Source organism: Macadamia integrifolia, unplaced genomic scaffold (assembly GCF_013358625.1).
Source record: "Macadamia integrifolia cultivar HAES 741 unplaced genomic scaffold, SCU_Mint_v3 scaffold779, whole genome shotgun sequence".
NCBI classification, from domain to species: domain Eukaryota; kingdom Viridiplantae; phylum Streptophyta; class Magnoliopsida; order Proteales; family Proteaceae; genus Macadamia; species Macadamia integrifolia.
This window is the reverse complement of record NW_024870537.1, coordinates 207,191-224,102: the sequence shown is the minus strand read 5'-3', so window position 1 is coordinate 224,102 and position 16,912 is coordinate 207,191. Positions and strand designations below refer to the sequence as shown.

Below are 16,912 nucleotides of genomic sequence, written 5' to 3'. Positions count from 1 at the left end.
GCCGCAATTAGGGCTCAGTGTCATTATGTTAATAAAAAATGGCTTGGTGGTATGTCAACAACTGTCACTACAGAAACGAGACCATAAATTCAGAGACTTGAAGAGGAACAAAAGCGGGAATGGTTAACCCACGAGGATCGTCGAGACCTACAGGTGAAGCCAGCCTTCTATCCATCCGTGTAAGCTCCAATCTACTGAACTGACGAAAGTTCCAACTCGGTTCGATCTCTCAGAATGCTTGTCGGAGTGAGTGAATCGAGAAGTGCCGCCCATATGCTGTAAGCAAGGGCTGGTCTAAGATCCATTCTTCCTGCAACAGCCCAAGGACTTGGAGACATTGTCCGACCAAAGATTTTACCCACCTAATAGTGAAATCCTACAAATAAAGTAAAAACGGCTCCCATAGAAAGTACATAATGGAAATGTGCAACCACATAATAAGTATCATGTAGAGCAATGTCTAGCCCAGAATTAGCCAAGACTATTCCAGTGAGTCCTCCTATGGTGAACAAAAAGATGAACCGGGTAAACACGATCTATGAGGGACTCTTCTTCCTCTTTGCGAGAAGGAACAAACAGCCTGCCAATATCATCTTCAACCTTCAATCTCCAACCTCCATGCGCAAACTAGGTGGAAAACACTCAACGAAGGGGTCGGTAACCATAGCAACAAATAACTAATAAAAAAAGAAATAGCATGAGTGTTCTCTACACGGCTGCAATCTTAAAACCAGCAGAAGAACCATCAAGCAGTAACCAGCAGAAGCAAACCAGGAGATGGGATGAGGCGTAACCAAGGAAAGACACCAAGATCAATTCCAAAATCCTTCCAAATGCGAATCTTGCTTTTGAGAATCAAATAGAAGATGCAAATGAGTCATTGGCTAGCAGGATATTTTAGGATTTTTATTTTCATGCAATCTTTAATTTTTGGTAACTTAGGTAGGAGATAACTACTAGGATTTAGTTTCTAATTAATTTGATTTCCAAATTAATTAGTTTCCTTTTAATGTTGGTTTTCTTTTACTATTTATGCCATGTAAACGATGGAGTAATTAGAGAATAGAAAATATGAATTGATAAGTGCTTGAGAGCCTGCGGGCGTGTGTGCGTTCTTCCCCCCCCCCAAATTCTGTGTGATTTCTCCCTCTTCCCTGCAACTCTGAGATCCATCTCAGGGAATTCTTCCCTACCCTTGAGGTACTCCATCAATTAGTATCAGAGCCAAAGATCCCATTCTCCTTCTTCCTCCCTTCTTTCTTCTTCCCTTCCCCATTCTCTGTTTTGGTCCTACCGTGAGTGAGTCCCAAGGATTAAAGTATCGGTATCGATCGCCGTATCGGTCGGCCAAAATTAAGATACGTATCGGAGGGTATCGTATCGTATCGGAGATACGCTAATATACGCTAAAGATACACACAAATGGATAGGAAACATTTTTTTAAACACTTTTTCATAAAAAATTTGTTAAATAAAAAACTATTGATAACATGTATTATGCATAAACACTGATTGAGGGTATCACACTAAGAATTCAAGTTTGTAGTTGTCCCATAAATGTAAATCTTGTTCCCAACCTTGATTTCCACTTTAGTTAGAGAGAAATATGGCTAACAACTTTGGAACAAAAACCCCTCAAAAAATCGTGTTTTTCTGAAAAATTACCCATCTTGGCACTATATGACCATAGCGCACTGTATCGGTATATACCGATACTCACCAATACGTACCGATCGATCAATGTGTATCAGTGGTGTATTGATGCATATCGGTATGTATCATAAAGATACGTATCGGAGGGTATCGTATTAGTTGGAGATACTTTAAACATATGCAAATCTCACGCTCGAAGATGCCAACAGAAATCGATAGAATCAAATCACTAATACCAGAGGGAGGCGGCAAACACACTATCTACCCAACAGATTGCGGAAGTCTATGGCTCTGATACCATGTAAAGATTTGAGAACCAAAATCAAAGAAGAAGAAATAAAAGAGAGACAAAGAGATTGGTGTAACTTGGGAGTTACATACCCCTTTCATTCAATATATACAATGTCCTAACATACATAATAAAAAAAGGCAACTAACTCTGACTCTAACTCTAACTTAGCTAATAACTATCCTAAACCCAATAGGACACTAACAAAGATATATCAAATATAATCCCACAGTATGGAGGTCTATGATCACCCATAGCCCTCCAACCGATACATCACTCATCGATCTCTCAAATTCTGGTTAGATATTTTTTAATTTAAATCTGGAATTTCAGGCATTAACATCTAGTATTATCCCTCATTAAATCTGAGTTATCTGACCATAGATCTAGGCAATTTAAGCCATTTAAGCAGAATTAGAGATCGTCCCATCACCTATAGATCCATGTTGATCGATGTGCATCAGTTTGGTCTCGGAGCCAAACCTGGATCATTGATAAACAGCTTTGGATGCTGATGGTGCAGTGAAGGATATCCCTTAATATAAGACTCAAGGATGAGTCTTTTCCAACCACGGGGGAATAGTGCAGAGGCAATCCACAATTTAGATTGTGGCTGTAAAGTTGGGGGAAATTATGGAACTTTCTCCTATTTTTAAATAAGAATTTTAAGGCAAGATCATGCTAGCTATCAATTAGAAGTTTTTTGAGTATAAATACTATATTTGTTTAGCAGTTGAGTTGATTGTTATTAGGAAACTAATTTAGCTGTCAAAGACTACCAGTTTTAGAATATTTTTCCTTTGAATTTGTTTTCTATAAAAAGATATAAGATAACCACCCCCTGCTATGATTATATGTTAATGTTTTATTTTTTTTTATTTTGGCAATGGCCAAGCTGGTTCTTCTCATCTCTGCTCTTGTCTCTATTTGGTAAGAGAATCTCTATTTTCTCCTTTTCTCTTCTCTCTTTTCCAGATCTCTCTCTGCCTTATCCTCTCTCCTCTCTCCTCTCTCCTCTCTCCTCCCCCACAGATGAGATTTTCTCTTCCTCTCTTGTTATTTTTTCTCCCCTTATTTCTCTCCATCTTTCGAGTTTGGACAGCACTCAATAGAATTCTTTCTCCTCTTCTGTGCCATTGACAACTTTCTCTTTCTTCCTTTGCCCTCCCCATCAGTTGATAGGTCATGTAAAAAATTTTAGGATCTAAAATCTCTATTCTATCTCTTTACAACTTACCTATTGATCACCCTATTTTCTCTTATCAATCCACCCCATTGATCTCTCAAATTCTGGTTGTTTAAATCTGGAATTTCAGGTATTAACATTTGGAATTACTCCTTAAATCTGACCCTAGATCTGAGCTATCATAGCCATTAGAAAGGCCATGACTGAGACATGATTTAATACAATGACAATAATAAAATTGAAAATATATTGGGGAAATGTTTTGTGCACGGTCGTGCATGGTGCACGACAATGCACACAATCGTCTAATGGGGGTGAGAGGCGCACCGTAGACCCTTATCCCCCATCCAATATCAAACTTTTTAGTGGTTTCATGTTAGAGCATCCAATAACCCCAATACACATCGATACGATACGATATGCCTCGATACAACTTTATGAAAAATATAAAATTGAGGTAAAATGTACGTTTCGGTATGTATTACGTATCGGTGAGTATCGATACGTATCGGTGAGTATCGGTATGTACTGATACAGTGCGCTATGGTCATATAATGGCAAAGATGGGTAATTTTTCAGAAAAAAATAATAATAATAATAATAATAATAATAATAATAATAATAATAATAATAATAATAATAAAAGAATAATAACAAATAAAATAAGAATAATGATAAGAATAATAATAATAACGACAACAAAAACAACAACAAAAATAATGAAAATGATAACAATATCAATAATAAGAATAAGAATAAATTAATAAAATATGAATAATAATAATAATACGGGTTGTTAAGGCTATGAAATCTGATACCCAAAATATATAAAAAAAAAAAGAGGGGGGGGGCTATGAAATGTAATCCAAAGGTGTTGTTTCATCCACACGTAGCCCAAACGAGAGAGAGAGAGATTGAAATAAATTGGAACAGAAATTGTGAAATAGCTCCCTGAAATTGAAATAGAAATCCAACCAAAGTGAGACTTATTATAACCTGCAATTTCTGTCCCTACCAGAAAATTTCAGATTCAAGTTTCTGCTTTATCAAGTTTAGCTACAGCACTAATCATTGCTTAAACCCCGCTGCTTCTTGCTATCAATTTACCTTATTATTACTAAAATCAGATTCTGCTTCCAAATCAAATTTCCAATCAATTTCAGGTATACTTGCACTCAACTTCTTCAATTCTTGATTTCCTGAAACCGAGCTTTACAATTGTGATTCTGAATGTTTCCTACAGCATACTCATCACTTTAGATCAATAATTAAATTCTAGTTATAAGCCCTAAACCCTATTGATGCAGATACGGCTACCCTTACCTGGTTGGACCAGCATGACCGGCTTTGGAAGCCAAGAGCCACGAAGAACCGGTCCAGCACGGGGTTTTGGTCCAACAAGTATTTTATTTCATGCTTTTATTTTTCAAACTTGAACGTAGGAGTAGGAGTTATTTCCTTGCTTTGGTTTCCTTTTTATAGTTGTTTCCTAGTTTAGGCTAGTTTCCAATTCGGTTAAGTTTCTAATTCCATGTTCCTATTTTCCTATATATTGGCTGTAATCAATTGAAGACTTAGAGTGATTTTGATTATTGAATGAATATTGTTTAATTTATAGCTTTTTTTTTATGAATAATTTTTTTATTTTTTGTTGTGTATTCTAATGTTAGCCAATATACCATAAGGAATTTGCATTGATATGAATTTCATGTTGAATGTTGATTCTTGTCTCTTGATGTTGCTTAAAGCTTTTCCTCTTCCCCCTTTCTCTGTTTCGGTCTTACAGAAACTGAGAACAAAAAAAAAAAGAGTCGATTCTTCCCAAGATCGACCCTCTCTATTTCATCGCCTCCTCTCTCCCTTCACCAACTTCATCTATCCCTCCCCTTCCCTGTTTAAGGGTTCTGGCATGTGAAAAAAAAAACACAGAGTGAGAGAGAATTGATTCTGTCAGAGGAGAGTCGACCCTCCACTACTCACCGCCCCCCTTTTTCTCTCAACTTCTTCCATCGAATCCCTTCTAGGGTTCCATCAGCAAAAAAAAAAAAGAGAGCAACAATAGAAGACGAGAAGAAGAGAGAGTCGACAGAGAAGCCGTCAGCCTTCTTCTCACTCGAGCCCCTCTACAGGTTCCAACAGGAAAAAAAAAAAAATGGAAGGAAGACAGAAGAAGAAGAAGAGCAAGAAGAACAAAAGAAGAAAAAGAAGAGAAAGCAGAAAATAGAAGAAGAGAGAAAGAAAGACATACCTGATTTGTCGCAACTCCATTGTTGGGTCGAAACTTCACTGCCAGTCATGGAATCCCCTTGGTTACCTCCCGGTTTTGCCTTGCACCTCAATTCTTGGCATCGTCTCCCCTGGTTGGACAGAGCAACTAGCAGAACCACCCTCCCTGGCTTCCATCTCCTTCGTCGGTAAAATCCATCCACAATTTCTCCTTTTTGTCCCCATTTTTCTTTTATTATCTTTTATTCTGTGAAATACCCCCCTCCATTATCTTTAATCCTTTTCACCCCACATTTGTCCTTGTTTCCAATTAGACCCTTGCCCCACACTTGATATCCTTTGTGGTTTAATTGAATCTCAAGTAATTGCAATTCTGCCCTTCCCAAAAAAAAAAAAGTTATTTCCTATTCTACCATATATTCTTGAGTGCTATTTTGTTAATCATCACCATGGTTGCCAATAGTGAAGTTGTTCAACAGCTGAATTCTTATAAAGGAGAAACTGATACAAAATTTGATGCTCTCACTAACATGGTCACGTCCCTAAAAACAATGGTGGAATCTATGCAAGTTTCCATGGGATCCATGCAAGTTCTATTGATCGTTTGGTGGCAGCAGATAAAGGAAAGAGTCTCATTCAATCTGAGGATTCTTCCAACACCACTCCACAGGATCCGTCAGTAACACTACCACCACCACCACCACCACATCATACACCACCACCACCACCTCCACCACCATATGGGACTGGTAGACATGATGATGGAGCAGAAAGAGCAGCAAAATTGGATGTCCTTGATTTTTATGGAGACAATAATCCAGAATTGTACCTTGACTGGATTCACAGCTTAGATACATTCTTCAGATGGTACGGGTTGACTGAGGCTCGAAAGATCCTATTTGCAGAGGCCAAACTGAAAGGCACTGCCCGAGTCTGGTGGATCAAGCAACAACAACAGAACCGAACCCGAGGCATTGGTTTGGTCACTACTTGGGCTGAAATGTATGAAGTCATGAATCTGCGATTCTTGCCTTCTGATTACAAGCAACGCATGCATCTCAGGTTTGCACAATTGAAACAAGAGAATTTGACCGTTGAAGAGTATGTTGCTAGATTTTATTATTTGGCCACTCGTTCTGACTTTGAGTGGGATGAAGTATTAGTGGCACAATTTCGCAATGGTTTGCACCCTCAACTTAGTGCTGCCCTTGCATCTAGTCGATTGCCTATCATGGAAGACGCCGTACAAGTAGCATATCAGGTTGAGGAAAGTCTGAAACGCCCATACAACCGGAGAAATTTTGCAGATACTTTTTCTCGAGGTACTAGTTCCGTTCTGCAACAGTCTCCTACCCAAGAGAGGTCATCTAGCAAACCACAGGCTAGTGCTACATCTATGGCCTCTTCACGACCTAGTCGGCCGTTTTCTCCACCTCGACATGTTTCTGAAATGTCATCTTCACGGCCTCCTCGCTCATACTCACCCCCTCGGCGTGGTTCAGATAAACCTTCTGATTCTTCAAAATTTACAGTTCGGTGCTACTCATGCCATGGATTTGGACATATCAGTGCCCAATGTCCCAGCCGTTTGGTTGCTTTTATTGATAAGGATTCTCCTATACCATATATTCCCGGAGAGCAACTTGGTTCTGACACAGTTGCTTTAAGAGAAGAGCGTGCAACAGGTGAAGTCAATGACACTCTCAGTGACGATGACCAACATCCTTTTTATGTCGTTCGTCATGTGTTGACCACTCAAAAGGCCACTGAAAATGAAGATTGGCGCCGCAGTAGTATTTTTCAGACTCGTGTGAAGTGCAATGATCAGTTGCTAACCTTGGTCATTGATGTAGGCAGTTGCACTAATGTTGTCTCTGAAGACGCTGTTCGTAAGCTGGGATTGAATACAGAACCACATCCTAATCCTTACAAGGTTGCTTGGGTGAACAACACTAATCTCAAAATCACAGATAAGTGCTTGGTCACATATTCTATTGGTGGATTTAAGGATACAGTCCAATGTGATGTCCTCCCTCTGAAGGTGTGCCATATCCTTCTTGGTCGACCTTGGTTGTTTGATAAGAAAGTACAACATTGTGGCTATGCCAATACCTATGCCTTCAAGCATGCCAACAAGACTATGAAGTTTCACCCTGCCAAAGATCTCACTGAAATTAAGCTCAAGAAGATGGTGGGATCGTTCCTCATTCAGCGTATTCCTTCAGACGGTCTCCTCGGTCCTTTCCCTAACTCGACGGAGTCGAGTTCTTTTCAGAGGAGGAGAGTTGATGCAGATACGGCTGCCCTTACCTGGTTGGACCAGCATGACCGGCTTTGGAAGCCAAGAGCCACGAAGAACCGGTCCAACCCGGGGTTTTGGTCCAACAAGGGTTGGAAATAAAATTAGTAGTTTACTTAGTATTTTATTTCATGCTTTTATTTTCCAAACTTGAACGTAGGAGTAGGATTTATTTCCTTGCTTTGGTTTCCTTTTTTATAGTTGTTTCCTAGTTTAGGCTAGTTTCCAATTCGGTTAAGTTTCTAATTTCATGTTCCTACTTTCCTTTATATTGGCTGTAATCAATTGAAGACTTAGAGTGATTTTGATTATTGAATGAATATGTTGAGTTTGTGCACTAGTGAAGTGTGTGATTCTCCTCTTTCCCCCTCTCTACTCTGATTTCCCCTTTCTTCCCTAAGGGTTCTCCACCAACTGATCGGAGCATCAAGCAGCGCAACCCGGTTCTACTTGACAAAGCCCCGTGCTCGTCCAAGGAGGGAGTTTGCTTTACCCAACTCCCCTTTTTGATAACAAGGCAGAAACCCTCGACCCGACATTCATTAGTTTCGAATGAAGAATGAAGAGTGAAGAGTGCCCTGCCCCAACAAGCAACGGCCCTACTACAACACAAAGGGCGCGCTAGCTGATCGTAGACCAACCAAGCAACGGAATGAGTGCGACGCGCGAAAGCCGTTGCGTGGTAGCCCGCGCAGTAGTTTGATTGCTTCCCAACAATCTTTGATTTTGAAGTTGGTAAAGACCCACCCCTTGTTTCAGTCAGAATGAGTCCCCGGGACCCCGGAACATTAGCATCCGCCAACAGTGAACTATGTTGGATCGCATCCCGCAAGTTGGTGGAGAACCCTTAGGGAAGAAAGGGGAAATCAGAGTAGAGAGGGTGAAAGAGAAGAATCACACACTTCACTAGTGCACAAACTCAACATATTCATTCAATAATCAAAATCACTCTAAGTCTTCAATTGATTACAGCCAATATATAGGAAAATAAGAACATGAAATTAGAAACTTAACCGAATTGGAAACTAGCCTAAACTAGGAAACAACTATAAAAAAGGAAACCAAAGCAAGGAAATAAATCCTACTCCTATGTTCAAGTTTGGAAAATAAAAGCATGAAATAAAATACTAAGTAAATTACTAATTTTATTTCCAACCCTTGTTGGACCAAAACCCCGGGATGGATCGGTTCTTCGAGGCTCTTGGCTTCCAAAGCCAGTCATGCTGGTCCAACCAGGTAAGGGCAGCCGTATCTGCATCACCTATGGTGCAGTTCAAGAAAAAGAGCAAACCAGTGCATGAGGCTCCTGCTACTGCAAGGTCTGGGAGGGGCAAGTGTGTACGTAGCCTTACCCCCTGCAGTTCAAAAGAACAAAAATGCCAGCAACAAATCAGGCCATCAAAATAGACCAAGAATGGACAATTTTGAGTGTCCAATGAGTAATATGGGCCATGAGCTTAATATTTTTGGGTTTACTATTGTATGGGCCAATTATGTAAGCCCAAATATTAGGGATTTAAGTCCTTCACGGGATTAAGTATTTATTTACTATTTTGTTAAGGTTCTAAATAGTTTCTATTTTGAAGAAGACTTAATCTCTCTTTGGTTGGATTTCGGTTTCGATTTCAATTTCTCGGGTGATTTCAATTTATGAGAATGTTTGGTATGATTTGTGCACCCTGTTTATGGGAAATAGAAAGGAATGGAAGTCAACATTTTGAAATAGGTGAGGAAGTATTTTGAGATATCAAAATACTCTAACCCGTCACCCCTTCTCTTCTCTACACAAACCCCCACCCCACCCCCTGATGTGATCCCTGGCTCCAAACAAAAAAAAACTGTTTAGATTACTTATGGGCCCACTAGAACTAATATCAACTGAATCAAACAAGTTAGTGGCAAAACCGTAATTAAGTGGAACTGTTGGACACCTTTTTGGAAATATAACAGAACCAAGGGCAGAATAAGTATTGAGTTTAAATGAATCTGGAATTCACACAAAGAGAGGAATAAACAGAGAACTAAGAAAATGGGGGACTTTCATGTAATATTAATATAGTGGCTTATTTCTAAACAAGGAGATTCATCATCTTCCTCAACCATACATACGATGGTAGCGATCACAGTAGGACAGATTCAATTCATACGAGATGTCTCCCATACCACTAAACCATTCCAACCAAGATTTCAGACGAAGGATACTACTCCAAAACCCAACCAAAAGCAAGCTCTAATAGCTCCAACAATCAGCAACTGCAAGAAATAAATCTATGAAATCAAGCTGGGCAGTGGTTGCAGTTCCAGATTCATTTTCAAAAAAGAATACATCACAGCAATGGTGGATTTAGGACATGACAATCTGAGGCTAGGACCGCCCAAAGTGGGGGACTCCCACACTCCAAATCTCTAACCCAAAGGAGAAAGGATGAGAGAGATCAAACCTTAAAAGGAGGGGATTGTAAGTATCCCCAGAACAGAGTACACGTGTAGGTTTAAGAAACACAAGGGAAAAGAGCATAAAGAAAGAAGATCATAATAGAATACTTGAGTAAGAAAACAAAGAGAAGGAAAGTAGGGAAATGGGATGGTACCTGTGACACACAAGAATACGGCAAGTACTAGACCCACCTGGGAGATCGGTGAGGTGTCCCCACCAAGAATACGGCAAATACCAGGGTGTTTTGGAGATCGGTGAAGGTGTGCAAACTTTAGTCCCACATCGCCTAAGGAGAGATTACTAGGCTAGTTTATAACCTCTAGCCTCCTTAACATGGCACAACACATTTTAAAGCCTTGAGGCCCCTGGGCTAAAGAGGACAATATTGTGCAAGGTTAATGGGGCCGGGGCATAACAAAATGTATCAAAGCAAATCCCAACAGTGTGTGGGGCCACAACGGGGATTTTATGCTGAAAGGGGGGAAGATTGTGACTCCCAAGAATACGGTAAGTACCAGACCCTCCAGGAAGATCGGTGAGGTGTCCCCACCAAGAATATGACAAGTACCAGAGGGTTTAGAAGATCGGTGAGGGTGTGCAAACTTTAGTCCCACGTTGCCTAGGGAGAAACTACTGGACTAGTTGATAACCTCTAGCCTCCTTAACATGGCACAACGCATTTTAAAGCCTTGAGGCTCATAGGCCAAAGAGGACAATATTGTGCAAGTTAATGGAGCCGGGGCATTACAGTACCTAATATGGAAGAATAGAAGGAGAATAGAGATAAGGAGCACAAAGACACCACGCAAGCAAGCAAACCCGAATTCCATTCCAATCTGTAAATAAATGAATACATCCCAACACATTAAAAACAAACTCAACCTTATCCCAACTTCATGGGGTCGGCTACATGGATCTGAGCAAGGACAAAATAGGAAAAATAAAAATGAAAGGAGAGTAACACAATAACAACAAATAAGTAGAAACCCAGCTATATGGGATCTGCTACATGGATCCTAGCTCTCCAATTGGCTCTATTCAAGGTTGTACTTGGGACAAGACCTAAACTATGCATGTCTTCCCTCACTACTTCTCCTATAGTCATTTCAGGCCTAGCCCTAGCCTTTTTAGATTCTTCAATCTGAATTAGATCACTCCTCCTTACTAGTGCATCCCTAGGCCTCCGTTAAACATGGTCATACCACCTCAAACAAATTTCTCAGAGCTTCTCACGGATCGGGACAACTCTCAAATCAGCTCTAAAATGACCATTCCTTACTTTATCCTTTCTAGTTCATTTCAACATCCGCATATCTGCTACACATAACTTATTAATATGACCTCTTAACTACCTAACATTCTGCCTCGTACATTATATCCGATCTTACGATCGTCCTATAGAATTTTCCTTTAAGATTTAAAGGGATACGTTGGTCACAAAACACCCCGGACACACCTCTCAACTTCATCCATCCCCTTTAATTTCCAATGAAACATCACCCTCTATATCACCCTCTTTATTTATGGTAGACCCCAAATATCTAAAATAGTCACTTTGCAGTATTCCCTCTCAATTTTTACCATATCGTTATCCATCCTAGTGTGACTACCGTTACACATCAAATACTCCGTCTTCATTCTACTTATCTTAAAACCTCTTGATTCCAAGGTTGATCTCCATTGTTCCAACTTAGTGTTATTCCATGCTTTTGTATCATCTACCAAGACAATAATCAGCACATAGCATAAGCCATGGAAACTTGTCTTGAATTTTCCTAGTTAAATCATCCATGACAAGTGCAAACAAATAAGGGCTTAAAGTTGATCCTTGATGTAGCCCAATAGTAATTGGGAATTACAATTCACTACCTTGCCCTCCCACAGTTTTCACACTAGTCACCACATCATCATACATATCTTTAATTATATCCGCATATTTTCTCGACACCCTTCTCTTCTCTAGTACATTCTAGATTTAACTCTCTAGGGATTCTGTCATAGACTTTTTCTAAGTCAATAAAAGACCATATGGAGATCCTTTTTGCCAACTCTAAATTTTTCCATGAGCCTCCTGAGTAGGTAAATAGCTTCTATTATGGATCTACCCAGCATAAAACCAAATTAGTTCTTTGAGATAATAGTTTCTCTTCTCAGATGGGCTTCAATAACCTTCTTCCACAAATTCATGGTATTACTCATTAGTTTTATGCCTTTATCGTTGTTACAGTTATGAATATCCCCTTTTTTTGTAGATCGAAACTATAGTGCTTCTCCTCCATTCATATGGTATTTTCCTCATAATCATAATCTTGTTAAAAATCTTGGTTAACCAAGATACCCCAAAATATCCTAAGCTCTTCCACACTTCAATTGGGACTTCATCTAGGCCTGGATCTTACCTAATTTCACCTTTCTTAAGGCATCTTTAACTTCAGCCACTCCAACCATTTGTAAATATCTATGACATGTGGTGTCTTAGTGAATAATGCAATCTTCCGAGCTATTCGTACTCGAACTATCTTCATATTGTAGATCGTAAAAATATTCATTCCATCTCTTTATAATGTCCTCATCCCTTACTAGCACTCTACCATCATCACTTTTGATACATCTAACATGATCGAAATCGCTACTCTTCCTTTCTCTCAATTTAGCTATCTTATAGTTTTTCCTCTTACTTTGTGTTCAGATTATTATAAGGTCATCATATTTCTTTGCCCTTGCTTTCCTCACAACCTTCCTAGCTTTGTTTCTAGCAGCATTATACCTCTTTAGTCCTTTGCCAAGTCTTAAAATTATTTTTCTTAGTCTTAATGGCTACTTGGACCTCCTCATCCCATTGCCAAGTCTCCCAAAGGGCCAGACAAATGCCCTTTGATTCCTCGAAGACTTCTTTAGCAACCTTCTTAATACATTCCGCCGTCATCGTGGACCACATTGCTTTGGTGTCTCTCTCAAAGTCCCACTTTCCTTGTTTGACCACTTTAACAAGAAATGAATCCAAAGAATCTCCTTTTAATCTCCACTACCTAACCTTAAGGCAAACAAGCTTCCCTATCTTACGTTTCGGCGTACTGAAACACATCCAAGACCACCAATCTATCTTGAGAAGTTAGGCTCTCCCCAGATATAACCTTACAATCCTTTTAAAATATTTTGTCAAACCATCTAGTCAGGAAGAAATCTATTTGGCTGCTACGCAGTCCACTTTTGTAGGTAACTAAGTGCTCCTCTCTCTTTTCAAAGAATGTGTTCATAATGGGTAGATCATAGGCTACCGTAAAGTCTAAAACTGATATCCTCTCCTCATTCCTCTCCCCAACTCCTCCTATCCTCCATGCACATCTTCGTAGCCTCTAGGATCTCTCTCAACATATCCATTCAGGTCACCTCCTATAATAATCTTTTCACCTGACCAAAACGTTTCACTAATCCATCCATGTGTTCCCAAAATTGTAACTTACTACATTCATCAAATCCCACTTGGGGTGCGTAAGCGCTAATTATATTGACAACCTCTTTCTCCAACACAAGCTCAATGGATAGAATCCCATCTCTTAACTCTTTTAACATTCACTATATCATTCTTTAGATCTTTGTCCCAACACATAAAGAAAAATCAAAAAAGACTCCTAACTTGATTGCAAAATTGAAACTAACTTGAGCTCAAACACTTTCTGGTATGTCCTCTGCAATCTAATCCCAAACAAAAGAGAGTGAGATAAAAATATAAGATTAACCTCAAACAAATAAATTAATTTATAACCAACCCTTATTAGACCAAAATCCCAAGTTGGCTCGGTTCCATTTGGGTCACCCCCTTCTTTGTCTAAAAGCATTGTTGCCAAGGTGGAACCCTCTCTCGGTTTGGGTTTTAGGGCTTTAACTCATGGCTGAGGCTGAACCGAAACATCAACAGCAGAATGGCTCACGAGTTTCTTCTTTTCTCCTTTTAAACATAGCCTGAAAGATCTAAAACGGCTGTCAGTCTACTGATCTCTATAGTCTACAGAGCTTCTGCACCTAACCCCAATATTTGATCCCCAAAGATGTGAAGAATAATTCAAAATACCATCCACTGAAGATATAGATGGGCTCGAGTGAAGAACGCTTAGATATCGTCTCTTCGATTTGGAAACCGCAAAATCCCTTGGAAACAACTTGAGTGAAGAAAGCTTAGACATTGTCTTCTGATGGATTTCTTATCGCAACCAAACAACTTCGAAGTCTTGACCAAAAACTGTTTGTTGACTTCTTTTAAGAATTCAATCCAAAACTGAAGTTGAAATCCAACCAAAGACAGCCTTAAAAGCTGAAAGGGATTCTCCCTACCATACATAGGGGTTTCCTATTTTGCTCATTTCCATTAAGTTATTAAAAAAGAGCAGGGGATCATACCCATGACCAATGATTTGAACAATTTGTTAAGTGTATGCTTGCTGATTTGTGAGAGATTCAGAACTCCTTTGCTGTGAGAAGCAGTGAAGCCGTTGGTGGGTTGCCAAGTTGGACTGGTGAGATGCTAGTCAAGTTCAAGATGGAAGCCTAATGCATATCCTTCCTCTATCATTTACTTCTTTTTAGATCAGATTCTAGTGTTGATATTGCCATCATCTTATCCCATTTATCACAAGTTGTATTGGCAGTTCATTGCTTATCCCTTCATGCCATTACAGCACTACCTCTACCTTAATTTCTATTTTTCTACTAGATTATAATTCTGATTCACTTGCTATTTCTGTACTCATTTGTTACTATATCTATTCTATGTTCCTATTTTGATTTTTGAGTATTTGCTATTTCTTGGTGCCTACTTTCTTTTTTCTTTTCTTTTTTATTTATTAAAGTCCAGGCATTCTTTTCTTTTCTTTTCTCTTCTTTTTTTCTTTTTTTTTTTTTTTTTTTTTTTTTTTTGGGTGAATAAAAATTGTATTAAAGGAGAAAAAAGACTGCCAAAAGGCAGAATACAAGCCAAATTAGCAAGAACCTAAGAGGCACCACACCAACTTTAGATAAGGTAAAGGAAAATAAAATACAAGGGCCATAAGGTCAAACCACAAATTAAGTTTTCCATTCCTCGGAGTGAAGGTAGTACGGGGAAAATCTTATACAATGAGTCCGTCCACTATAGACGAAACGGCCATTTGAATCATTTTGTGCCTCCTCAATATTGTCAACATGTTGGATCCTCTCCTCAGAATCCTTCAACTCCATCTCTTCCACTTGAGAAAGATCAACTGAAGAAGCTGCATGCCAATCCAAAATATGAAGGAAAGATGTCACCTCCTCTGAATCCGTCTCATTGTCAGGATTCGAAAATGCCAGACTCCGAAAGCTCCTCCAAAGAAGCAACTAATGAACTATCAATCTTAGGATTTAAGTTACATTCAGGAACCCTAGAGACTGATTTCTTCTTCTTTTTCTTTTCCTTCATCCTTATGGAAGAGGATTGGATAGGGGAGGTAGGATGCTCAATGGTAGGAATTGATAAGGGGAGAGCAGAATCATGGGAAGAGGGAGGTGACAAATCAACATATTGGGTATGGGCTATATTTGTTTGGTCAAGTCAGGAAAGAGATTTAATTGACTGGTCAAATTGGGAATGGGATTTAATAGATTGGTCATTATGGGTGCAAGCAAGGATTCCTTCAATTATGCGATAAGGGAATGGAGTCAACAACTCCTAAAACAGAGGGATCCAAATTCGCTAATTGAGCAAAAGCGCTATAAGAGGAAAAGTTTGAATTTGAAATACCATGCATTGAAGAGAGAACAGCATGGGCGTAAATCAAGGCACCATTCAAGGTACAGTCATGAAGGATTCTTCCCGGAAAGTCTGTTCGTCGTCCACCCCACCCGGTGGTGAAGCTCTATCTCGGCCAATAATTTTCTCAGATGAAGACAAAGATGACATCATAGTCCCTTCAGGATCAACATTGTCAGCTTCAAGATCTTCTGAAAATCCTTGTTCAGAGTGGCACGAACCCAGATTCACATCAATCAGATTGCTCAATGAAACTTTTGACAGGTTCATACATTCACGATCAATATGGCCAAAACAATGGCAATGAAGACAACATGGTGGTATCCAATCAAACCTGACTTCTTGATCGAAGACCAAACCATCTTCTGGAAGGATGGATATTTTTTAACTAAAACTGAAATCAGCTGACACATCAATTAGAATACTTGCATAAGATAGCCAATCCTTCATCTTCGTTCTTACGTCCGAATACAATGGGGTACTAATGAGGCTCCCAATAATACTAAGGCCTTCTTCTGTCCAAAGGTGTAGTTTAAGCTTCAGAAAACTCAACCACAGCGGCAAAGTTCTTCGAACATTCATATGCAACAGAACATGATGAGAGAGGCTGCAAAATAAGCCTACAATACACAAACCACAGGCCTCAATCAATAGTAAAGTACAAATCCTCTACTGATATGAAAATAAAAATGAATACCCACCCCATTATCAAGCATATGGGACTTCACATCTTTGCAATGCTTCCATTGACTCGATAGCGATGCCTTCACAGCTGAGAAAGGTGGACGTTTGCACAGAAAGAATCCAACCGCGGCAGCACTCCAACATGCAGACCCTGCCTCCAAGGTGCTAGAAGGAAGAAAAGCAACAGTTTTCCCTCCAAAGAAGCGGGAGGGACGAACTTAAGCTTGTAACCCTCTTCTTTAAAAGAGGATCCTGAGATTAAATCAGTCCATGGGGTGTGGGTACATGGAACGAATGATGAGCGAGGGGGAATACAACTCTGGTTGGGGGCTGCTGGGGTAGTAGAAGGGGGGGGGGGCAGTAGAGGGGGGGGG

The 16,912-nt window shown here is 39.6% G+C and overlaps 1 long non-coding RNA gene across 1 annotated transcript; it reads right to left on the bottom strand.

Annotated features, from left to right (window-relative positions):
- Window positions 1–15,498: 15,498 nt before the first annotated feature.
- Window positions 15,499–16,891, bottom strand: LOC122069954. The gene is made up of 2 exons (XR_006137610.1): window positions 16,556–16,891; window positions 15,499–16,474 (listed from the first exon to the last, which is right to left on the bottom strand). It is a non-coding gene; the product is annotated as an uncharacterized LOC122069954 (long non-coding RNA).
- Between the last annotated feature and the right edge of the window lie 21 nt (window positions 16,892–16,912).